General features: G+C 38.9%; 1 long non-coding RNA gene across 1 annotated transcript in view; it reads right to left on the bottom strand.

Annotated features, from left to right (window-relative positions):
* Nucleotides 1-26,994, bottom strand: part of LOC139744403 (uncharacterized) — a 133,646-nt gene that overhangs the window by 58,853 nt on the left and 47,799 nt on the right. The window lies entirely within an intron of this gene.

Here is a 26,994-nt window from a genome sequence, read left to right as displayed (position 1 = left end):
AAGACAAAGAGAACTTTAGGGAGTCACCTTAATAGGATGGAGGTAATTTTGGATGAAGATCCCTCAAGAGGGAATTGTTGAAGAACACCACGAGTAAAACAAAAGAGCAGAGACATTACCAGCAACTGCAGGATGGCTACTCTATTGATATAATACCAACCTTCAAAGTTAGCTGCCCCTGTATACCAAGCCATGTGGAAGTTCTTTAACATGAATAGATTCATACTAGATAAGAAATGACCGCATGTCACAAGTCAAAATAATGAGCTCTTAATCATATTGTAGGTGTGGAAGAAGATGAGATTTCATAGGCATGCATGGATAAGTTATTCCTTACGTAGGAGAACTGGATACATGAATAATGTGAGTGTGTGCACTGCATGTTTGCATTGAGAGTGGTCGACAACAGCTTCCACCAATTATCACTTACAGTGCTGTGCTTTCTGTATTTTACCCCCCCCCCCCACATACTTCCAGCAAGTGTCATATGTATCAGAAGGAGCTCCCTGGTGGCCGCAATAAGATGAACAGTCCGCCGTGCATGCAAGGTATCCACCGACATCTCCTAGGCTCACTTTCCCCTTTTCTCTCTCCCTTGCTTTTCGCTCCCTCCCTCTCTCTCTCAGTCGACCAGGACTTGCCGACTTTATGCTGTTCACGTCTTGCTGTGAGGAGTGTGATACGGGATGGTAAGACACAGGAGGAGCAGCAAACACGCCTGCATTATTTATCTTTCTCCGCTGGCAGCTGCACCTCCAACAGAGTCTTCATGGGAAAGATAGGGAACTAGTCTTCATTTTCCATGGACATTTCTTCTGTAGTTGAAACCTTCAGCAAGAAATGGTTTTCTTCCCACTTTCCCCTCTCCATATGTCTTATGTCATTTTCATTCACCCCAATTTTTCAATCTCTCCTTCTCTCCCTCTCCCTCTCTTCTCTCTCTCTCTATCTTCCTTGTCATAAATGTTCATATCCATTATTTCAACATTCAAATTACCATTGGGCTTGATATGTATAGTCACCTAGTTCTACCACTACTGCATTCACATTGGCCACAAGTTGCTCACCAATTCTGGAGCAGATACACAACTTATCTGTGACTTGTGCATGATGGCTGTTGATGTGAACACTTGCATCATGTCTACAGTGTAGATATAAGATGGTATTGTGGCAAGTCTATGGATTTAGGGGATATTCTTAGCACTTAAAAAAATACAGTGTAAAATGATTTGGGAAAGAGTAAGAAAGTGCTTTCCTCGCAACATAATTAACGGCCATACAATCAATGAACAAAGAAAATGGCTGCAGCTTTTCATCCGTAGATTCAAAAAAAAAAAACTTAATAGCAAATAATAAAGAAGAGCTTTATGCGCAACATCACGGTTTCATGTCATTTTTTTTTCTTTTTTAAAAAAATGATCAGTGACAGCGGGCATCAATGACGAAAGAACATCTATCTAGAAACCCTGAAAGTATCAAAAGAAGTTTTAATCTTTCACCTCAGATATCAAATATGGAAAAAAAATGAAAGGATTTGACATTTTGTCAGCCTGCGTCTGTTCTTTTCTGCTTGAATGTATTCTGTTCCACCTACACCCTTACCACTTACTGATCTCTCTACTGACCTGAGCTGACTAACCCTCCAATTCTCAAAGGCTGGGAAAGCTAATATCAACTCTGACACTACTCATTAGGGCCCTTAATCAAGGGCAAATTGAGTAGGAATTGTAGCGTACTTTCTCTAATCTTGAACATGTACACAACGATTTGACTCATCCTCTTCTTGTGCAGAGATATCTTTGACTGGTGCATTCAGACCTGAGTGAACCCAAGTCTGCCGAGAAGCCACGGTCAAACGGAAAATGTGACCACAGGCTCTGACGCAATGATCTTTAATGTGCTGATGGATCAAAAGGAAAGTTTGTGCAAATTTGAGCAGGACCATACACATATACAACTGATAAGGACGACAAATCATGTTGTATAGTTATATCGGCAATGCAGACAAACTTACAGCAGCAGTGCTTGTGTACTGCTGAACTCCATCATCTGTCTGTGGAGAGCTTGAATCATTGTCAGTAAAATGTACCTTTAAAACAAGCTAGATCTGATATCTTTACCCTTAAATTACATGTTTAACCCTCATAAACAAGCCTTTTTGGATGAATGTGGAATAATAAACAAGCAGAGCTGCCTTTCTTTCTCAGACATTCCAATGTCATTCAAGTCAAAGTAAATTTGTATCAAAAGAGCTGCATATGTATCAGTAGTTGCGTTCAGACGGTGATCCTTAACCTCGAGGATAAGCTAACTTCGAGGATAAGCTCTATGGGGAGCCAAGTGAGGCAGGGTCTATTTCATTATGAATTAAGTCATTTCGTAACGAAATCAAACGTGTGACACTTGGTGCCCCATAGAGCTTATCCTCGAGGTTAAAGATCACTGTCTGAACATAACTAGTTTCAGTCCTCATGGTCGATTGTACATTCCTCACATACTATTGATACAGTGGGCTAGAATTATCATGGCCTAAACTGTATGGACTCATTAGTAGGAATGTACACAAAGGATAATTACTAAGCTAATTCATCACGATGATTTGATAGTTTATGACATCATCCAGATATTTATCATACGAAAATTTCTTGTTCGAATCCTGCATGAACATTTCAGAATACTTTCAATAAGTTGTGTTTTGTTGTTTGTTTGGTTTTTTTTTTTTTTTGTCATGGTTCTCCCCTAATATGCTGCAGCTTGACAGCTAGTTTCATGCTGGTAATGGAATTAATGTTCATGAAATTAATCAGACAAATTAATATGTAGCTTTCTGTAAAAACTATTTGGTTCTGTTTGTCCAAAATGTCTATGACCTGTTTGTCTTATAATATCAAAGATATACATTAAGCATCAAATGTTACTTTCATCATTGCAGATTACAGATCAACCTTGCACATGAATTATCTCTGACATTATCAGCTATATTTCCCTTTTAAATGCAGGCGTACATTAAGTCATGGCTGCTGCCTTGCATCCAACCAGCAATCCGACATTTTCAGGTCGAAATATACCTAATTGTATTATGAAGATAAACAAACAGCTGATCATTGTTGGAGGAGGGAGGGGCCCAGATGAGTGGGGATGTCACATAATGTTTTTAAAGGGACTGTACAGTATTGGTTGAGGTGGGGATTCATGTTTTGAACATTCCTAAGTGAGATAATGAGCAACCTTTTATGAAATATGAAAGAGCATGTAATTTTAAGAAGGATTCAATGTTTATTTGATGAAAATTGGTTTTCAAATGGCTGCGATATCCAAAAAAGTAATAATAATAAAAGGCGACAGGCCACGCCTTTTATTAGGATCTCTTTGTTTCACCTTGTTTTTGGATATCTCAGCCATTTCAAAATCGATTTTCATCGAATAAACATTTGATACCCCTTAGAATTGCATGCTCTTTGACATCTCATAGAGTGGTTTCCGAATATCTCGCAAAACGTTAAAAGCTAAATCCTCACCTCGACCAGAACTGTACACACCCTTTAAAATCCTGAGGCGCACTGCAGCACTTGGCTCATTTTAGTTGGTTTGAAACAGCCATCCTACTAATGATATATACTGTAAAAGTGGATATTTTCGCGCGACTTATTTTTCGCGCTTGGCCGGGTAAGATCAGTTTCGCGTGTTTTTAATTCCGCGTAATCAAGACATCAAGTACAGGAACATATGGCAAGCAAAAGCATTTGCATGCTTTTATTTTTGCGCTAGTTTCTGGTTGCGCGAAATGCACGAAAATTTCAACACCATGAATATTTCCACTTTTACACTACATGTGCCTCAAATAGGAATTGGACAGGATAAAGAAGCATTTTAAAGTTTGAACACCTGAATGCGCATTTCATATGCTGGGCATACCTGTCAACCATGAAATTTAGTAAATATGAATAAATTGGATTTTTTTTTTTTGCAAAAAAAAAAAAATCTATTCTTTTTAATCATCCATCTTCCATACACCCTTATTAGTAGGTGTTAAAAAAGTAGGACCACAGGGAGTGAATGAAGTTTCTTCTTTCCAAAGAAACAGGAACATTCCTATTGAATGTGAAAAGTTGCAGGTACGGTTGAGTAACATACCTGAGTGTACAAACAAGCATTTGTAGATTGATATGAAACACTCAATTCACCAAAAGTACCTGCCTTTACACATCCTTTACACATCATCCATGATTCTGTGGTCAGTTCTCATCTATAATGTCAGTTGCTAACAGGAAGGGAAGCTACTGTAAAATGAGGAATGTTCGTGTGCATTATAATTTCGTGAATTTCGCGAGAGCCAAGATTCGTGAAATTAAAATGCATGCAAAAGTTCTTGTCTACACCATATGCATTGAATGTTAGCTCCAGGCAACTCATGAAAATGTCATGCCGCGAAAAAGACCATCGGCTCCAATTCGCGAAAATTTCATGCCATGAAAATATTGTGCTTTACAGTATGTGCAAAGATGGCCTTACCTCCATGACAATTCTGACATAGATTACACCAGATAAGGACTTAAGAATGCTGGTCAGAAATTGAAATTAGAATCTGCATTGTTGGTTGCACAATAAGCCTTGGTATAATCCATCACTCCATATTATTTACATCACTGTGTAATTTACCTGAATATATAAGTATCAGGTGATTCAACATCTTTTTACTCAAAGGTTAAAATGTCACGAAAGCATAAGTGTACAAATAAAGTAGACTGCACATCAAAAGACGTAGCTTTCCACTGCACCTTATCAATAGATGTATCTATGTTTATACATGTGCATACCGTAGAGAGAGAGAGAGAAATGAAATAGAAATCAATATTTCGACAAGGGCAGGGTAAATGTGTGAAATGCGTTGGGCTGTTGATGTTATATATTCACCACATGGCATACCACAGATCATATTCATCATGTGTGATGGCCTAGAGTTTAAGATCATCTACACACGATGAGTGAGCTACATATATTCTTACTCATAGCCGCCTATCAGAGATGACTGAAGTCAAATAGAAAATATCACAATGAAATTCCAAACACTGGGAGCTAAATCAGTGTATGAGGGAGAAGATTAATGATAGATAGGTATGGTGGGAGATTAAATGTCATTCATTACGCGAACACATTGGGACGATCTGCCCAAAAGCGAAATTTGCCCGTACAGTGTGTCTAATCCTAATAACGAATGATCAACGGCTCAACACGATCCACGTCAACAATTCATCGTGATTTGTGGAGACAGTCGCAGGGGTTGGCTTTCAGCTCAAATGAATTCGTCCCCCATACCAACAGAGCCACTGTCCTGGATAACAATTAAAAGCCAACTGTGTTTGACGCATTTAATGAGGCTCATTATGCATGGCATTGAGTTCTAATATCCAGACTATCTCGCATCGAATCTGGACTGCATCTTTTTTTTTCCCATCTCACATCTCCTCCTGGTACCCTGCTACATTTAGCAATCAACAGGCAGTGAACGCCGCTCATCACGACACGTCCATCCCGACGACGTAAGTGCCAAACAAGGTCGTGCTCGGTGCGGCCAATCGCATAATTAATGTTCAATCGTTCATCACACGCCACAGAAGAAAATGAGGATGGGGGGAGAGAAAGAATGGAAGAATGGATGCATGTGTGTGTGTGGGTGGGTGTGGGTGTGGGTGTGTGTGTGTGTGGGATCAGGGACGACATCATTTCCTGGAGGCCATTACACAATCTTCTCTGACTGTCATCACCACACGGCTATTTACATGCCTCCGCTCAAACTGGCCATTATGACCCACTAAACAGCGCGCAATAAAAAGTGGGCAAATATTGGAGCATGGAAGGATTAATTATACGGACTTAATTAATTGTCATGGAATCGGAGATGCAGTAAGAATTATGCAAAGCCTGAGTACATATCTGGGTCCATCACTGAGACTCCGCTGAGTCAATGTACATAGAGAGTGAGATGGCAAGGGGAATCAATAGATTCGGACAACGGCTTAACACCCTTTATGGGACGGCAGAATTTGAAGATGGTGATCCTGTGTGAAATATGCTGCATTTGTCCATCTGTGTGTACTGAATGCTCCGTCTTGGTGTTTCCTTAATCAATTCATCCCCCCCCCCCCTTCCATGTTTGCCAATTATTGGATCCCAAGCTATAAAATGCAAATAAGAATTTATGGTTGCAGTTTACAAGGGCCCATTACACTACCTACTGCACTTTTAGAGGCTTAGGCAGAATTCTGCAAGTCGCGAGGGATGTAGTACGGTGCGAGCCGATCGAGAGGCCAGTCTCGGCTTGATAGAAAGCCTGTCTGAGACTGCCGAGAGCAAAGGGTGAGAAGTGATAAATATGTGGCAAGTTTGACACACGCGCTTCACCCGAGCCGTTTCAATTTAAACAAATATCAATTTCACCCGAAGAAAACGGATTGCAGGACGTACTGCTGCAATTAAGACAGAAACTGTGAGGACTCTTTCTTCACCTCCATCATTATAAATGCATCCACACTCCTTTGTGTACTGTTTGGTCACAGTACCCCAATACACTGAGGCATGGGGGGGGGGGGCTCCTTTAAGCAGGTCGACAGCTATTGGTCTAATACTGCAATGCAAGATTCTTCTTCTTCTCTTTTTTAATTAGTAACAAGAGACAGTTTTACCTTTGGGAAGAAAGCACTCCTGATGTAATTCTTTATCCCTAGTACATTTAGTTGTCAGTTATTTTAAGTAAGTAAATTCTTGTCATGATGTATTTATGTAGCCATGGCAACATAGTTCTTTGAACTCTACCAAAACTCCTGTGATCAAGTTCTTAACCTCACCCGATTCCAACTACTGTCTAATTGTATACTTCATGTGAAACACTCTTGTCTCCAGGTTTGTTTCTTTTGTTTGTTTGTTTTTCTCACAGTATAACTGAAATATTTGGTGTAGCACACACACACACAAAAGCATTATAATGTTGCATGATGCCATGAGAAAGAATTACTTCTAACAAAGTAGTGATAAAAAAAAAGCATCAGAGATATCTTAAGCAATATTTACTTACATTTCACAATAAAAAGAATATTATTTACATCTCAACAATGCTCAGCACCTACGAAGCATTTTATTGCTGTTCCGACGCTTTTGTATATGTTCCATCAAATGTTGCTATTAATGAATGCTGTGCACATGGAGTGAATTTGCTATATTCTATATACTGTCTTTAGGTGGTGAAAATTATGAAATGCTCATCCATTTCCAAGTCTCTTAGGCATACTTCAGTACTCTAGACATTTAATTCAAGCCTCGTCAAAACATGCCTGGGGTGCACAAGAAAATATCTAATGTTTCCAGGATGTCTGAATGGTAAATTAGGGATTGAATAAAAGGCAAAAGTGAGAAAGAACAAGAGAAGGCAGAAAATGAACAATTCTTTGAAGAAAAAAAAAAGAGTCAATGCATGACTGTCAACAACCTGAGGCAAAATTTGATCATTGAGCTAAGGCCATTCCACTCTGTGGGCATTCTCAAGTGTGTTTATTATGACATTGACGTGTATATATTTGACTTGACTGGTATATTCACAAAAGTGAAATGGAATCGTATTTACTAAGAGCCGACATACATGTTGATGATTTGAATATCATCTAATCACAGCACAGATGCCATTAGAGGGTAGTCAAATGAAAGGCAGAGTGGGAATACTTCATGTACTTTCAATCAAATTACCCTGCACTTTGTAATGCACAAAATTCCTACACTCTTATCGCGTATGTCATTAAGACCTCCGAATGTGTCAGTTTGCGCCCTCGTATTTTGTTTTCCAATAAACCTCACACCACTCTAATAGCGTTTTCACTCAACATCGAGAACAGCCCCCACCAGACGGAGAGGTATGTGTTCATGCAGCAGTAAGGAATTTCATTAGAAAGATGCAATATTGCCTGAATGAGATCTAATAAAAGGGGCCTGAAATAACGCTGATACAAGGTTCAACAAAATTCCCACACTGGCCTTAATGGAAATACAAATCCACATTTTTTATTCATTACCTTTAAGTTCTGATAAAATACCAACAACAAAACCTTGTGTGCTCTTTTTTTTTCATTATTTGTATTATGACAAAATTGAACATTCCTTTTGTAAAGTTACAAAGAATGCATGGTAAATATCTCCAGAAAGAAAACGTAAAGTGAAAAAGACATTTTGAGTAACTGCCCGTACTCAAAGAAACAAAAAGAATACAAAAACCTACAATTCTAGACTGAATATATAATATTTTGCATTAAGATTTGTGCCCATAACCTTAGAAAATTCAACTACTGTGGGGTAAATTTGAAGGGCACTGAACTACAATGTAGTGCATCTTACCATACACATACAATATATAAGAATCATTCTGCTTTTGGCTACCATCATGCAGATAGATACAATATTAGTTGATTTATCGTTTGGCAGAGTTTCTCTACGATTCTACAAATTTTGCGTAATCAATGTCTTTTGTTACAACTACTGTGTCACAAAATTAAAATGTTTAAATGCACCGGTTTACTGCTGTAAAACCAGAAATTCTTGTTTGCATGAAACTCTCACAAATTTCAAGAGCAGCCAAGATTTCCCAAAGTAGAATACATGGTGGAAGATTTGTCCTCACAATGCATTTAGTGCCAGTGGCAATTTACGAAAGTTTCATGCTGCAAAAAAGGCAGTCTACTCCAATTCTTGAAAGTTTCATGTCTCGAATGTTTCTGGTTTTACAGTATGTGGTTTCACATAAGAAAGAGAAAGAACACCCACAGTCAAGCAGAGGAAGGAAAATGTCACCACAGGGTAAGGCATAATGTCTTCAGCCACAATCACATACACCCAATAACAAATTTGAAACTTGAGTTTTGCAATACAATGCGAAAACCATCAATTCATGTGTGTTGAACGTGAAGAATCATTAATCATCACGATCAGTATCACAATGCAGAAATCAGTCCCCTTGATTTTTCTACACACTGCGATAAATTGTCCTGCATAACACGTGTGAACAACCGAATTCATTTTTGCATCGCGATGTGAAAACTGATTACTCCTGTAGGTGAATGCTGCTTGTGAGGCAATCAGACATTGTTGTCTGCCATCACAAACAAAATGAGGTATGTACAGGAGCATAGCTGAGTTACAGTGTCTATCGTTCACTGATATGTACAAATGCCCTGCAACCAATTGTGAAAGAATAGCAATTACTCAATCACAGTATCAATAATATATCATATTTAATAGCTCTTGGACACATTGGGACCGTCATACTATTACACCTCAGCGAGCCTGTCCATCTCGCATCGTGGCAAAGTTGGCTTCGTTCTCTAGTGGATTTTGGTTGTTGTGTTCAGTTATTGGTACTGAAATAGCTTGAAGGCCTACGCTAAGTTACAGTTTGAACAACGAGTGTTGCACTTCACTTGAACGCTAGCAGACTGTGCAAATAAAACTTATTCAACTGGGAGTTAGCTGGTGTTCCCTTTATAACAAAATTTAATGAATTATTTCCATCTTACTAGTAAACATGCTGTTCTTATGCTCACAAACAGAAATAGTCCAATGCTTTCCTAGTTTGGGATGTGATCATTCTGTTTGACAGTATTATTCACACAATGCCCTGATTACAAGCCTAAAATCATCTCAATCATTTAGACTTGGAATTTGGGCAGATAAACATCATTAAAAAGCCAGAATGTAAATGCACTTTATTTATTTTACCGTGCTCATCAACCACACGCAAACACATGGGGTACAGCAGTATGTTTAAAATGAGATGGTTGATGAGACGGAGGTAGCTCTGTAAATTGATACTTGTTCTCAGCAAGGTCATCTCCTGGATGACAGGAAGCCATGGCAGGTGGGGTGATGTAGGGGGAGAGGAAGGAGTTAACTGTTACCAGTCTGGCAGGCATCACTACCAGAGAGCTGGTATCCGTGCCAATGAGCTGGTAGCTATTGTTCTGAGCGCCGCGCATTGTTCCACGCTTAATGGCAGCGAGTCGGCCCGTGGATCAACACCGCATCAAAAATAGCCCTCCCGTGTTTTCTTCACGGCAAGCCTGCATGCATCTGCTTTAGGCATTACCGTGCAGGTAGCGATGGGGTAATAAGACAAGGTGGCAAGATCATAAGCTTCCAATATGCGGCTGGCAAATTAGTGTGGCGCCTGCACCAAACCAAAACAACAACTAAAAAAAATTCTTCCATGTGCCTCACACCCCACGCAAAAAAACACCATACTCTCAAAATATTCCATGCACTATCCTCATGTGACAATTTGGGTCACATATTTCATGTTAGAATCAGAATTGGAGACAATTTGGCTTTTTTGAAAATGACCTTAGTTTGACTGTAAGTATCTAGACTCATATTCAATTTAAGTGTCATTACACATTTACGATATTAGTATATGATCAAATATTCAGTGTTTTCACAGATTCATTGATTGCTTATCATGCTACACTAGCAATAAGTAAAGTAGAGTAGATAGGATAGATTGATAGATAGAGATAGTAGATTAGATTATGATAGATAGATAGACAAATAGAGGAAGCCATATGGAGGGTAGTAGAGAAGAGAACAAGACTAATATCATATTATAGATAATAGCCTATATATATATATAGATATAATATATATATATAATATTATCATTGGCCTTATGCCAAAAGGGCCTTAAAAACTTCCCTTGCTATGCCAAAAGGGCCCTAATAGTGTACAAAGTCTATAACATTAAGGGCCTTTTGGCATAAGACTGAAGATATATAGTGTTACATAAATAAAGCAGAAGGCTAACAAATACATTGCAATAAAATATGACCCAACACACTTGCAGAGTGTATGTAGACAATGTACTTCCACAGCAACAAACCAATGTCCATGAAAATTTATTGCAGAATTCTTATGCAATATTTTGCCTGTTCTGGTGATAAACAATAAAGTCAATATCTACTGCTGTCAATAAAACTTATGACACTTAGAAAGGACTACTATGAACAATAGAATATCCATATGCTGATGCCAAGAAGAAAAAAAATAAAGCTCAAATTAATATGTTTTTCCTCAGGAAAAATGACTCATCTTTGTATTTCATGCTGATTAGAATAACAAGTATGCATAAACTCTTGGCTATCTACCTTCCCTCTTTAATGCCTGGCCTCAGAAGCAGTGATATTGATCTACAGTAGATGTAAAACTGTTGAGCAGTACACCAGCTTACGGAAAACGTTCACTGGTGTAACTGAGATGCAAAGATTTCAAGCAAACGGCCGACCTCTAACCTTAATGATGCCACTGGTGTAACATGATGATGATGTCCCATAAGAAGAATCTTGCCAGAGGGCACACTTTGCGTTTGTCAAGGAAGCATGACATTAGCATTCACTGGGATGCATGTTACAATCTCTCTCCTTCCTCTCGCTCATCTATCTATCCGTCCATTTATCTATCTGTCTGTCTATCTATCCATCTATTTATCCATCTATATTCATATTCATCTATTTATCTATTCATCTATCTATATATTCATCTATCTCATATCCATCTATCTATATATCTATCCATCTATCTATCTATCCATCTATCTATCTATCTGTCCGTCTATCTAACCATCTATTTATACATATTGATCTATCTATCTATTCATCTATCTCATATCCATCTATCCATCTATCTATCCATTTATCTCTCTATCTTTTTATTTATCTGTCTATCTATTTATCTATCTATTTATCTATCTATCTATATATCTATCCATCTATCCATCTATCCATCTATCTATCCATTTATCTCTCTTATCTTTTTATCTATCTATCTATCTATCCATTTATCCATCTATCTATGTATAAATATATCCATCTATCTATCTATTTATCTATCTGTTACCCATCTATTTATCAATCTCTCCAAAGGTATGCTCACATTTCATTTCTAATATGACAGATTTGTTAGCACTGTAAGTCTCAACTGTAAATTGCTATAGTGTTCTTCTGCTGAAAGACATTAATTCTTAGATGTGTGCAAATCATTGCATATCATATCACATGTTATAAGCATGATGAATTCTACATTGCCCTTAGCATGCTAAGAAATCAACAGTTTCTCTGACATTTTTACACGAACATTACGCCTCAAGAATCACACAGATATGGTTTCACTTCTTTCAAAATTCCTAGAATCAATATCAATATTTTCGGTCTAAAATACATGATAGAAAATCACACCTGTATTTAACAAGAACTGCATTCTCCACTGACCAAACATATCATCAGCGCCGTTATGTCTGGGAGTGTACCTATATTGATCATTGTTCTACTGACAGTCAGACATATCAATGCTAACATCTGATAAAACAAATCCATATCCAATTTCTAGACCATCTGGAGGAGAGTAAATACAGACTCCAATCAACCAGATAGTTCAGTCTACAGGTAGTTGGGATACAGGCAAAAAGCACAAGTCTAAGAATGGCGACATTTGAACTGTAATGCTCAACCAAACACGATTTTCATGTGCATATAGTACCCATCTGCATACTGACTTGCATACACAATGCTCTGCTTGCTAAGCCGTTCACAAACTGCCCATACCAGATTCGGAGCAAATCAATGACGTGTGTGAAAACTGGTGATTTGGCACCTGTGCTTATTTTTTTTATTTTTTTTTTTGAGGGGGGGGGGGTGGGAGGGGGTTGGGGGTTACACTTTCATATTCAGAGTCTGCACTGAAAGGCAGGGAGATCTGAGTCCACGGTCCGTATTGATTAGGCCCTTTAAACCAAGTAATCAATACTTTCCATTCAGACTCTGTAGCTGAACATGTGGCTTGGGATTTGTGAGTGTGCGGCATGTTTGCAGCTGGGCTGTCTGCATCTGTGCCAGCTAAATCAAAGAAGATAACTGTCTACCCCCTCCCCCCCCCCCCCTTTACACGTCCCTCAATTTTCAATGGCAAGGCAGTATAGGATAATCACACAGCTTTGTGTGATCACAGACAAAGGGTGTATCTAATTTTTTTAAGCACATATACTTTGGGACACCCAGGGCAGACATAGGGCAAGCAGAAATGATAGACAAAGAAATTAATACTAATTTCTATCAACTCTATAAGGCTATGAAACTTCATTAGACAATGCAGTACTATTACAGAAAAGAAGGAAAGTCTATCCTTTCCCTTATTTGATACACACAGAACATCCAATTCCAGAAAAATATCCACATATGGCATTCCATCCTACAGAGAAAAACACATCCTCAAAGCAGATACCTGTTTTTCTCCATTAGGCCTACACATTTTTCCCACAAATACAGAATCCACTCGACCTATATACATTTTAACCATTGGTTATTTTATTCTACACTGAGCCTACCGTAGATCGTAATGAAGAAAGGGAAAGGAGGGATGCTATTCACAAAAACAAAATGTAGTTCTAAAGGAAGAGTCAGTTTCTTTTCTGTCTTTCTTTTTAAACATCTCTTGAATACATCGTATCACATAGGATGATTTCAAATTTGGGTTTAAAATTACTGTGTGCATGCATTATTTATTGCCATTTTGAGCATCTCTTTGTGGAAGTTAGGGCCAACCCTATTTGGAAGTATGCATTAAATTAGCATATTTTAGTAAAGTGATCTGTGAGAAATCAAAGTTTACGTCAAAAAGAGCTGATATTTGCCACTTTTCTGATTCTAGACAGATCTGCCTTTCAAAATTCAAAGAGAAGTATAGCTCCCTCTATTGTTGGGATTTCACTAAATGATGCATACCAAAATTTACACTGGCATCTCCAACAGCACTTTTTAACATATCTAACCATTTCTCTGCCAGGGACTTTGAACAGTGTGTACAACACTACAGGGTTTTTTGTACCAATCGTCACTCAAATCACACAAAGTGTTTAACTATTCAGCTATGAGTTACCATAGATTTTGCTCAAGCTACCAAATTACAACAAAATTTGTAAAAAATATATATGCATGACTCTATCATACTGAGACAACCCCAAACATGTCTGCATTTTCCACCCTTATCAGTATTTCAGAGGAGAATGTTGGGACAAGAGAGACGCTTTAACGTATCGAGTGACCAAGTGTCGGCATTATCTGCATTAAATACCACCATTATGAGCAGTCGGGGACATTCAATACTTGCCGAGATGTCGGGACGAAGACCGTCTCACAAGGGCCCCGTCACTTTGCCCAGAGCGATGCAGGACGATAAGACGAAGAGGAAAGAACTAGACATACCGACAGAGAGGAACTCAAGGTCAGCGCACAGCCGTGGCGCGGGCCACCAGATCCGACGAGTTGCTCAGAATCACTCCAAGAGATGGCAATCGCATGCCGAGCTCATAAACGAACAACCATCATTGGTCATGTCTCATGTTTCACTGTCGATGACAATTTCTCCTGGCTCTATGAAGAGCTTGATAAAAGACGACTTTATTCTTATTCAAATGACTGAATTCATGACCTTTCAAACTGAAATGCAGATGTATGCACTCTGGATAAGCTGTGTATCTTTCTTTTTGCATGATTTTTACAAAGATAATAGGCAAAATTTTGCTATTGGAGAAAATTCAGTGAGTTACACTCACAGCAGAATATTGTCGTGGCAAATCCAAATGTGCTTATTTTCATGAATATAGTGCCATCACAAGTACGTCAGCACTATCATTACAAGCAGAAAGCTCACTCCAAAGTGCAAAGTTAAATCTCACTGGCTTTTGAGCCCAGTGTATCATGACTGCAGAAGGGCAACCACTATTCCATACTAAATCCAAACAAGCAACAGAATTTTCTCTCACATACATGGCTGTTATTGCTCTTGGTGTGACACCAAATTGCACGCATGGGACTGGGGCAAAATCAGTTCTGGTGAAGCATCAGTATAATTGCTGGTCATCACCATTTCAGCACCAGTGGTACTGACTTTACATAAACTTCATCTAAACAGTACATGAATGTTCCAGCCCCTCCTTGAGGAAATGTGTAATTTCTAACCCTCCCCCACCCTCTCTCTACCAACATGTATTTATCTATCCATCTCACTACCTCTCTTTACCCTTTAACAACAGATATAATCACAATGTCTAGCTTACTATAAATTTTGTTTAAAAATAGTCAGTTAATTCCACACATTGTCCCCCCCCCAAAAAAAAAAAAAATAATAATAATAAATAAAAAATAAATAATAATAAATGAATAAAAAAATTTAAAAATGCGGAAGAATATTGCCGCTTGTGAATCATCATTAATTCCATCCAAAATGGCTCCATGGCTCCAGTCATTCATACATTTGGTATCTCCTTTCAACTAATACACAACCACTTCAATCACTGAAAGGTTTGGAATGCATTACCTCCTCCAAGTCATCTGACATTGGTGTCCAAACTGCACCTAAGTTACATACATCAAATCAGGAAGAATAAGCGACTCATGCATCTGAGGAGCCCAATGACTCTCTTTTCCGGAGAAAAAAATCTCTGTGAATGGAGGTACATAGACTCTGCATATGGATGACATCATCAAATGTTCCGCCTCAAACACTAGAGGAAATGCCAGGCCACCCCTTCATGAGCTATGCCAAGAATTTGGTGGCACGACTCTGGCATACAACTGTCCAGAGTTTATCACTGGTCTCAGCATAAATTCTCTCCAATGCCCGCTGATGATGTTGGTTATGTGAAGCCACTTTTTCCTCACGAGGCAGCAAACGCACAAGAAATATATCACATATAATGTAATTTCATTGAAAGATATGGGATGGAGAGAGAGAGAAAGGCAACAGATGTAATTTCATGGTCAGGTAATTCCGCAAGGACCCTCTGGAGCTGGGGTGCTAGAATTTGAGTCCAACCAGAGACAGAGATTTTATAAACCAATCAAATTGTTTTCATGCTCTCATGGAGTGTTCTGGAAACTGCAAACTTGTTTGTTCCTGTCAAGCTTGTCTGACATATAATGTAGCAAAGAATGGCGTGTTGAATACATATCGCATGAAACCTAAAAGCTGCACAACAAAGATCTATTTGTCATGGAACCAATGGGTAAGGCACTTTGAAAATCATGAAGAAAAAAAAAGACATTACTGAGATTATAACTGGTGTGCTGTATGTAGGTATGTACCAAAATACAGCTTTCTTGTACTTTCATAAGGTAATCAAAACCTAGTTAGGTTAGGATTCAATCTAGAGAATGAACCAATGACAGAGAAAATATCATGATATGAAGCAAATCAAATCTAACAATATTATGACTGTGCCTAAGCATAACAGACTGGTCTCAGCTGCATAAGGCCTCAACAAGATATGCTCGCTAATGACCTTCTGCCAGAAAACCTGCACATTTCAGCGCCTGCTGAGCTAGTGGTGCTGTGCTGGAGACATATCCTATCCGCCAGGCAATGTGTCATGCACTTCTTGGTGCTGTCGCAACCTGCGCCTCCCCTCAAACAAATGTTCGGATGTCTGTCATTCCACAGGTGAGAGAAGGGTCAGTGAAAAAGTGAAAAACAATCTCTCGCTGGAATCAGGACAGAACTTGGCTCCTGTCGTGAGTAGCAATGGTACACATAAATCCCTCCTCACACGCCCCCAAAGACTACAAGAAGGGGAAAAAAAAGAAAAGGTTTTGAAAATTGATAGGAAAGTTTTGAAGAGGGAGCCCTGCTATTTTTTAAGTTGAGTTGTGTCAGCTATAAATTCACATCTCTGACCTTGGCTGTCATAAAACATATTGCTGATTATCCATTTCCATCCCTGATGGCATGAAATTGTAAACAACTCTCCCCAAACAAATCGAAGAACATGATACATGTCTCACGGCATGAAATAAATTGTAATTAGTCACACTGTTTGCTCCACTGTCCATTGCCGGCTTGACCATTTACAATCCTTGATGATCTTCTTGTGATTCTTCTCCTCCTACTGAAGCTTGATTTGCCAGCCTCAAAAACTCTCCTGGAAGTAAATGACAGCACATTATTCACAGCAGGTAACAAGAAAAAGGTTGATTAAGTTTTTTTAGCTTGCCCCTACCCAAGAAAACAACTCTCTGAATTTTCAGTGTCAAAGAAAATATCCCACCCCCTCCCCTCAAAAAAAAAAAGACTGATGCAAATTGCATTATTATTAAGTTGGCAGATTTTTCTATGCACCATCTCAGTGCTGAATGCAAGAACACATAATTGCTTGCTGTCCAATAGACAATTAGCTCAATATGGGGGTTGTGGAAAACTAGGGAGGTGAACCTCACTGGGAAACCAGCGACCTGCGTAAAAGCAACATGCTAGTAAGTACTAGTCCAGGGCTCGACATAAAATTTTTTCTATGGTGGCCTGTTCGGGAAACTAAAATCTTTGATTTTATCTGAAATTTTGGTGGCCAAAAAAAGGAAATGTAGTGACCCAAAATAAAAGGGTATGTAAAACTTAATCTTAAATTTTAGCTGCCCAATTCCAACATCAAAAGATAACCTTTCTTTGAAATATGGGGGGTGTGACATCAAATTTAGATATGAAATCTATGTGTATGGATCATTTAATTATCTATGATCAAAATATCTTATGGTCCTATCAAAAATATCACAAACACTATTTTCTGGAGACTGTGACTAGCAAACAATTTCTAAGCCAAAAAGGTGAAACATGTAAAAATGGCAGGGGTACATGACTTCCATCGAGAGCATCCTTAAAGTAAATCTTCAAGCCATGTTACCTTGATGTGAATTGTGCTCATTCATGTAGAACTCTTGTCAAAACTAGCCAAGACTTCAGCTTTTACGGTCTGCTGTCATGTTCAGTACGGTCTTTTTTCTCTCCATTGCATTAATGGTGTGGTAACTCTACCCTGTCCTAACATTCAAGCATTTGACAACATCAGTTAGATCTTAGCCACAGAGCATCTTATGTGTCAGATAAGTGTTTTCAAGCTGAAATATGAAGTGCGAAGAAGATCGCCCAAGGCAACGCTCTGCATGACAGTTATTTCTCATATTCACCTCGTATATGCATCTCTCCATCGTTTGATGTCCGGACAGAAATGAGGACTTTGAGGTTATTTGCCTCTGCTGCCAAAACAATCTCTCGCCATAGAGGAATGTTTATACACATCACCTCCTACCTGACCCTCGTTACCTCAGAAAACCTAAACACTCAATGCTAATTGCTTGCCTGCGTGTTCCAGTGGGCTCCTCCTGTGGGTAGCGCCCCCAAGCTGCTTCCTCCTAGCCAGAAGTATTATAACTATTAACACCAGAAGATATTACTATGTTGTATCAAAGATTATCTCCCTAACCCCACCCATTTCTTCCATTCTCTCTTCCTTTTCTCTCCTTCTTTCCTCTATCTATCCCCTCTCCCTCTTTCTCTTGCTCCTTCACTATCTATCTATCTATCTATAATGTACCTATCTACCGCTTTCTCCTTTTCTCCGTCAAATCTTCCGAGATACATTTGGCTCAAGTGAGCGTGTCAGTATGAGGTCACTGGTTTGATGAGGTTCTGACACCAGCCAGGGCCAAGCCACTTGATATGGATTCAGTCAAACAGCAAATTATTTTTTTATCCAAAGCGAGAAAATACCAACTCATGGAATATACTGAAATATTCACATGCATTTTAATTTCACGAATTTTGATTGATTTTGATTTTATTTCTGAATTTCTTTTTCATACATAAATGAAAGTCAATTGAACGAACAAATTGAGTACAGTATAATTTCGCGAGCCAAGAGTCACTAAATTAAAATGCTTGTGAAAGTTCTTGTTTACAATATAAAATCGTTGAAGAATGAAACTTTGAGCTAATCTTTATTGTGAGAACAAAACTTTGTGTGTGTGTGTGTGTGTGTGTGTGTACAGTGTAGGTATATGTGTATAATATAGGTGAAAGAAATGTCATCTGTACTCTTATCTCTCTACACACACATGTGTGTCTGAGTGTTAATAGGCCTATACATACAATTTAGGACTTACTTATCAAATAACCACTCAATATCATAGCACAAGACGATTGGCTATAATCTGTATATCAAATCTTTGTGTATGAATTGTACATTAGTTTACCTCTTCTGAGTCTTGAATTGAAACACAACATAAAATCAGCATACAGTGCTTGCCTGCATCCAGCGAGCTTCAAACGATTATGACTGCCGTATATTGCGACTAAAGGGTAGGAAACACGCTTCTTCTTTTAGCATGTTGGCTGATTATACATACTAATGACTGTACAAGAGTCAGAGGCCTTTGAATCACCAATATCTCTACACGGACATGACGGCAAACGCTTATTCAAAGATGTAATGAACATACTACAAAGTGTTGTATGAATTTCATGAATGTTATAGGGATGCACAAGAGCCAATTAGCAGACAACATCAGCGTCTTAATGCCATGAAAATTTCAACTTGACATTTACCGAAAGAGAAAAGCATTCCAAGTACGGCTAAGACATCACAGCTGCTAGGAGGATGCAGACGATATTCTTTATTCAAGTCCTGGCATGTACGAGAGATCCGAGATGAATACAGAGCAATGGATAGGATCATCATCCCGCAACTCCACTACACAGTCCTACATACCATTTATTTCTAGAGCAGGTTGCTATAACTTTCCTAGTCCTCCATATCACTGGTTATATTTTCTATATTCCCTTTTTTTTCCATACCAGCATAAGGTCATCTTTCGATACTTCTCCCATTTCTTCCGTCCATTTACAAAGGCATGCTCCCATTCTTCCATACCACTAACAAGACATTATTCCGTCATCCCATGATACCACATACTGTAAAAACTGTTAAAACAAGGAATGTTGGCATGCTTTTTAATTCCGCGAAATTTGCGGGAGCCGAGATTCACAAAAATTAAAATGCACACGAGATTTCTTGTCTACACTATCATACATTGAACGTTAGAGGCAGCTAGTGAAACTGTCATGCTGCAAAAATGGCTGTCGGCTCCAATTCTAGAAAATTTCATGCCGGGAAAAATATTGTGTTTTACAGCATACATGGCATGCTTCCTCCATGCATTGTTTTTATGAAATTGCAGATCATGTTTTTTCACTTGTATGTGATGGACTGAGTGTGCCGTATTGGGCAAAAAAGGAAAGAAAAAAGAAAGAAAAAAAGAAAGTCTTTCAGATGCAATGTGTGCTAAAATTCCTGGAGAAGTGTGTCATATGTGATGGACGACTGCATACATCAAGAGAGAATAAATCAGTTACATGTACCCACATACATAAACACTGGGTATTGAGAATATCCCTGGAGTCGCTTTGAAAGTGATACACAAATTTATGGTTTCATGCAGCTGGATGAGTTATATGAGTAACATGCACCATTCCCAGTAGCTTCCTAGCCTAAATCAAGAGGAATTTATCAGTTTACATTCAATTTCCTTTCATATTGATTGCATAGAAGTATGCCACCACTACCCGACTCAAAATACCTGTTCCTTTGGCAGTGGTGTGGGTGATTAATTTGGTGGGGGATCCTGAGCTGTTGGCAGGTTCCGAGTTAATCCTGATTGTTGGCTGTGATCTAACATAGGCGGCAACGTACAACCGCTGTGGCGACGTCTCCTGAAACCCGAGTTTGGAAATGAGTGATGACTGCGGCAGCCGCTAATTTTCTGCAGGGAGCCCCCTAACGGACTGAGCTGGCACAATGGCCTGGGCCTACCGTGGCTGCAGCTCGCTGCTCCTTATTGAGGAGAGTACAGGACCTGAGCAGCCCTGCAATGGGCTCGTCTGCGATGCAATAATTGCATTATTGCCAATTTACTGTCCGCAGGGGATCTAGCTTCAACATTTTCAACTGGGAGTTTAAAGCCCTTGCTATATTCTACCCCACTACGTGTTTTTTCACAATCACAGCAGAGCACTTCGTTAGATCAGAAAAATATTTCTCTTTCTCTGACCTTTTCCCTCAGCGAGGTGTAGTAAGTGTATTGATTAACTCGGAGGTGAGGTAACCTAATTTAGCTGGGGGGGGGGGGGGGTAGTTTAGGGTGAGATGTTGGTGATGGGTGGGGCATATTAGCTGTCCTCTCATTTTTCATTTTGTCTTGTCCAGCAACCTCAGCTTTCAATACGGATTCATCTCGGCCTCAGCCTGATGAATAATACAGATTGCTGCTTAATGAAAAAGTGGCCCTCTACCACGAAAGACCCATCTTTACTCACCTTCCAGACATTAAGCCCCCTTCTTTTTTTGGTCTCCTGGCTCTTTCTCTCCGCCTCCCCTCCCCCCCCCCCCCCCCCCCCCATGATAGTACAATTTGCCTAAATGAAGGACAGGACTACTGTAAAATGCAGAAAAATTTGTAGTACTTTAGTTTTCATGTATTTTGCGCTACTTCTCGCTAGCGTGAATTCCAAAACCCACAAAAATATCTTCGTGAGTTTCTCTGCACATTTTGAAAGGGTTGAATCGTGCTCATCTTCAGTGATGTCTCCCTAGTATGAGTGTGTGCGTGTGTGTGTGTGTGCACATGTGTACTAGTAGCATTCATTAGAGCACATGTGTATATGCAGTAGCTTCTGTGCAGTAAAATGGCCTGGGCAGCAAATTCATTTTAAATGCAGGGAAATGCCAAATCAAATTCTGTCTTTTCAGTGAATTGGATAAAAACATAGCAATTGCACAAAGTAAATTCAAGAACCTGTGCATTATGCCTTTGAGCTGTTCAGCACAAAAAATTGATCCTGAGAAGATATCGGTTATATGTTACAAAATTTGCTGGTCGAGCTTCACGTGAAATATCATCTTAAACTTAAAAATGTAAAAAATTACGACTTAGAAATAATCTTCATTCAGCTCAAAGTCATGGAACAACAAGTTGATAGCACCATACAATGTCCTCTACTTTACAAGTTGATGCACATTGACAGAAAAAAAAAAAGTGATGTTAAATTCAAGACATTTCATCTGGATAGATAAGAGTCACATAAATATCAAGTGGAACTGATTTTAACAAAGCAATAGTGATGTTAATGTGTTTGCATACGTTGTACCTCCTGATTAGAAGCAGTGGTTTTTGGCTTCTTCTTTTTCCATCAAAACTTTTGTTCAGTCTTTGGGATGTAGGCATTCCATGCATGCCATAGAAAAAATTCATGTCTGTCCTTAAACCCTAAACTTTTTATTGTAAAGAATCATTTTCACACTTCAACAGTACTAATGAGGGTCTCCATGTCTGTCACGCAAACCCTCCCTGGTGTAATAAGCCATTGTCATAGAACATCCAATGGCTCAGTTGTGTGCGAGGAATGATTCCAGCCTTCAAAAGACAAGAATATCGTTATCGTACCATTTACATCGTCTCTGTAGCTGATGAACCTAACCTACTTGTATCCCCACGCTTCCAGGTGTGTCTAGTATGTGAGGGAGAAAATTGTCTCCAAGAAGAATCTGTGAGATAAATTAGATTTCATATTACTCCTAGCCTGGGATCTGATGAGGCCAGATGATTCCGTGGGATGAATTACTTGCTATAATACTCCTAGCTGCAGCCTGTAAAATAGAACCCTTGGAATCTTCAGTTAAAAAAGGAGGAATATTGAATGAACAGAATATAAAACTAAACTATTTAAATTTTTCCAGCAACTTGTCAAGAGCGAGGCATAACAAACCGGTCCATTAAAATGCTCTTCAAACTTGTCCATAACTACCAGTGGTCCACTGTTCACACCATATTTTTGCCTGCTCACTAAACTATCACAATGTCTCATATATCTGGCTTACATGTAATTGGATACAGATATCATTCGTACCTTTCTACAGATCTGCAAATTACTGCAACATTAACAATGAGACCTATGTGTCATTGCACATATACCAGTGAACATCCATGCACATGTGTAATGTTGAATAACTGTATATACACATATCATGTGACCTTCGGCTCTAATGCACACTATATAAATGTGGGCTTGCTTTGTACAGTGTTACTTACAGCCGTTGTCTCTGGCTGCTTTTGTGGACGTATACCTCACTTACAAATCAACCTCCCTACCATTTTGAAGTCAGCCGACAAGCTGGGCTCCAACTGTCGCGAGTATTGCCATTAATTAGTAAACATGCAAGCTAAATAAGCTTGCACGGAGAGAATTCAGGCAGGGGGAAAGTGATGGCTGGTTACATGAAACATAAAAAGTAGATTTGTTTTTTTTCAATCGGATGTACATTCAAACATGTGACGTAGACGTAGAAGCACACACATACATTTTAATACTCCCCTCCTATACAAAATGTCAAATCATAAACATTGTACATAAATCAATTCACAGGAGAATAGCACTGTGAATTACCAAGGAATACTTGATTGATTGATGAGAATGGAAATAGTGTTGTTCATAATAGTCTGATATCATAAGGGGTTCCATGACATTTGCTCATGCGACAATTGCTAACATGAAATATCTGCATGCTAAGCCAAACATATTAAAAGCCCATCCACAAACGTAACCCTCGCACTAATCCTAATCCTCACATCAAACTAAACCTAAACCCCATCACAACCCTAACCCTAAGTCCTTGGAGAAAATAACTCTGGAGCAATGGGGGGGGGGGGGGGGGGAAGTTGCCTTATGAAAGTTAATGTGTAAAGAGCTAGGGAGGGACAAGGAAAAATACATGCCCATGTGTAAATATACTTGGTCAACTAGAAATCTGATTTCAGAGGAAGCCTCAACCAAAAGTTTCTGCTAGCCACGGAGAATCAAGAGAGCTTGACTGACCACGTTAAGTAAAGTTTTAGACAAGCATGAATGACATATAGGGAACTCTGTTACAGGGCGTTTAACAGCCAAGCCACATTAGTCACAGTAAATTTAAGCGCAAGGATAAACATCACCAAAAAAAAAAGAGTGTGCCACAGTGACAAATCTGGGAACATTAGCTGCAAAATGGCTTTGTGCTGGAAGGCCACCTGGCTTTTCTCCCTCTGTAACAAGAGGCTCAAACATTAGCCATGTTGTAGCAACGATGATGTAAGGCTTGCTTTAAGACTCAAAAACATAATACCAAAACATTCTATCTCCCTCTCTCTTTCACACACACACACACACACACACACACACACACACACCCTCTCTCTCTCTTTTTCTCCTAATGGGGGTGTCTTGCAATATGTTGTCCAAGTCTATGCACATTATCACAAACTGTCTTTGTTAAAAATAAACTGTATCTGTCTGCCAGGCATTGTCAGATACATTTAACATTTAGAGAAACTATATTTAACAAATTTCTTCAAAGCTTTCCTTTCTCCCTGCTTCATGCACTGGTAGAAGTTGCGCATTTAGGATATTCCATTAAAAAACAAACAAACAAACGAACACTTTCAGGACAAAGTTTACAGGAATTTATCCCTGGCTACACTAGTCTGTTTCATGGATTATGCACAGGGTGCTCTGGCAACATAAATAGAGAGGGGAGAAGGTATTTAGTAAAATAGCCTGGAAAAGAGGCTAAGAATAGAACAGGGTCATAAATAGGGTCATCTCCCAATTGAGATAACTGGAAGTTACTAGACTCTGCCAAGACACAACCTCCAGAAGTAACTAACCAGCGTGATAGTTGAGCCAAATATTCTCAACTATCAGAAATTTCTACCCACTCTACGTCACAAAGCATGCAACCAAAAGCATGCAACCAACAAATTCTGAAGTTAGGAGCCTCAGTTTGGCAGACTATCTCGCATCTACAATCTGGTCTGCAAATATAGCCATAAACAGCCGTTGCTCTTGTCAAATTGGACATCAGGTACAAATATTTTAAGTCTAGTTTGCCATGGGTGACAGAAAGTGGTCTTTGAATTGTGAGTTGAAGTTTCATTCCCTGAATACTTATGATCAGAATAATAAATTTGTCACTTTAGTGCAAACCCGATGTGATGTTTCTACACTCACAAATATTCATTTTTAAATAAACCGAGCTTTAGAGTGTCTGAGTCTTCCATCACCTTAAACTAATCAATGAAGAATTTAGCCTAAAATCACGTATACACGGTGAAGAACTGAAATGCTATGCTGTGTTCTCTCATTTCAGCAAGGGACTTTCCCCATCATGTGTAACAAACCCTAAATCAATCAATGAGGAATTTTACCCCCCCCCCCCCCCCCCCCCCCCATCATACACGGTTAAATGTCCAGTGTACCTTTTGGAGCAGTGATTTCAAAAATGTTCAAGATATCAAATTTGATGCATATGTGTAGGTCTGTTGTATCACACACACAAAAAATCCTTCCATATAAAATTTTTGCTACAAAGCCTGAAATATAAGGAAATATCAGCATTTTTCTCAATAAACCATAACTGTAGACGGTTTAGTCTGGAAGCATTCTTATCATAACTATTGTTCACATTTTGTGTATTTAACAATACTTAACATCAACTATACCGATTCAAATTTTACAGTGGTTGTTTCTATTCCTAACTCAAATTCTAGAACTATTTTAAGGCACTAATGCCGGGTTTTTGTTTCATCTGCAAATAGCAAATTATGCCTTTACCAAGTGAAATGTTACTCTGTATCCCCTCATTTCAGCAAGCAATTTGCTTGCCATGTATCACAACACGGCTCTTCCATGGTCCGCCACTCACCACTGATTTAAATCTCATTTCATCTTTTATTTCTTTTTAATTTTACTAATATTTCATTACTTCTAGTTGGCACTTTTATCACACAGGTACATTTTACCTCTAAACTTGTTGCAGATGTATAAGTCAGTACCGTACTACTTTCAACTACCTTCACTAGGGCATAGCATATGCCCTGCATGTATGTAAGCAGGTGACAAAATGTGCCTCATGTTTCCCAGGGAAGCCATCAGTGTCCTCTGTAAACCGAGCTGAATCATTCTATGATCAGAGAAACCTACATTCCTGGGCTTTCTGTTGTTGTTGCTTTCTGTGCCCACAATATCCTCATGGAAATACTGTACATTATGAGTATTGTACAAATCCCCTGCAATACTTGTGCACACAATCGTGGCTTTGGGGGAAATCATTGATTTGGGGAGAATTTTACTCACTTAAAAAAGCAAGTGCCCGATTAAGAGTTTGACCACAGGCTTAGGAGCAATCTGGCAAAATTGATAAGTATTTGGGAATCCCTAACGTTTCCTGTGTTTTGCCTTGACGGTCTCCACGTCAGATCAATGACTCACGGACACGCAAAAAAAAAAAAAAAAAAATGCATTGAATATAAACACTTTGAGCTCTACCTGTAACAGGCTTAGGTTATTAAGGCTAGGTGGATCTCTAGCATGACCTAGAAATGGGATCTTCCCGTCTGGTGATTGAAAGGGTATTTTTATGTGTTACTGGAAAAATATCCCAAGAAGAAAAGCCAGGGTATACAGATTTGTATGTCTTGATACAGCAAACTAGCCCTGAACATTTCATTATCACAGTTCACATTCACTTCACAAAATACGATGAATAAATGTTTTTATACAAGAAGTTTTGAATTTGTATCAAATGATCCACAAAGAAAGGAAGTGGATTTAGTCTGGACTCAAGAACATACAATACGTATTACATTATAAATTATGAGAGACTCTGTCAGAAACATTTGGACAAACAATGCCAGTTAACTACTCACATGCATACAAATGAAGTGTAAGGTATTTCTCAGTAAAATGCAAAAGAAAAACAACCCTCTGCACAAGCTTTTTCAAAGTTTTTAGGAGGTGAACATGAGATTTCACAGACTGTGCAACTATAGATTTGAACGTTCAAACTTGACCAATATGCAGGAAACAATGGCAATGCTTTCATCTTACTTTAAGAGTTTCTTGGGCAAATACGTCACTAGATCGTCATTTTGTGGTGACTCATCACACGGTCACATAAAACCCATTTTCAACATGCATCATGGGCACAGACAACTAGTACTACTCATCTCCTCAAAAGCTAAACAATTTTCTGTCACTCTCTCTCTCATCTCCCTTAGA

This window comes from Diadema antillarum, unplaced genomic scaffold, assembly GCF_040938485.1.
Source record: "Diadema antillarum isolate AM-2024a unplaced genomic scaffold, OU_Dant_1.0 seq00001166_RagTag, whole genome shotgun sequence".
NCBI lineage: Eukaryota > Metazoa > Echinodermata > Echinoidea > Diadematoida > Diadematidae > Diadema > Diadema antillarum.
Note: the sequence above shows the minus strand (reverse complement) of the source record. Positions and strands in the feature narration are given on the sequence as shown.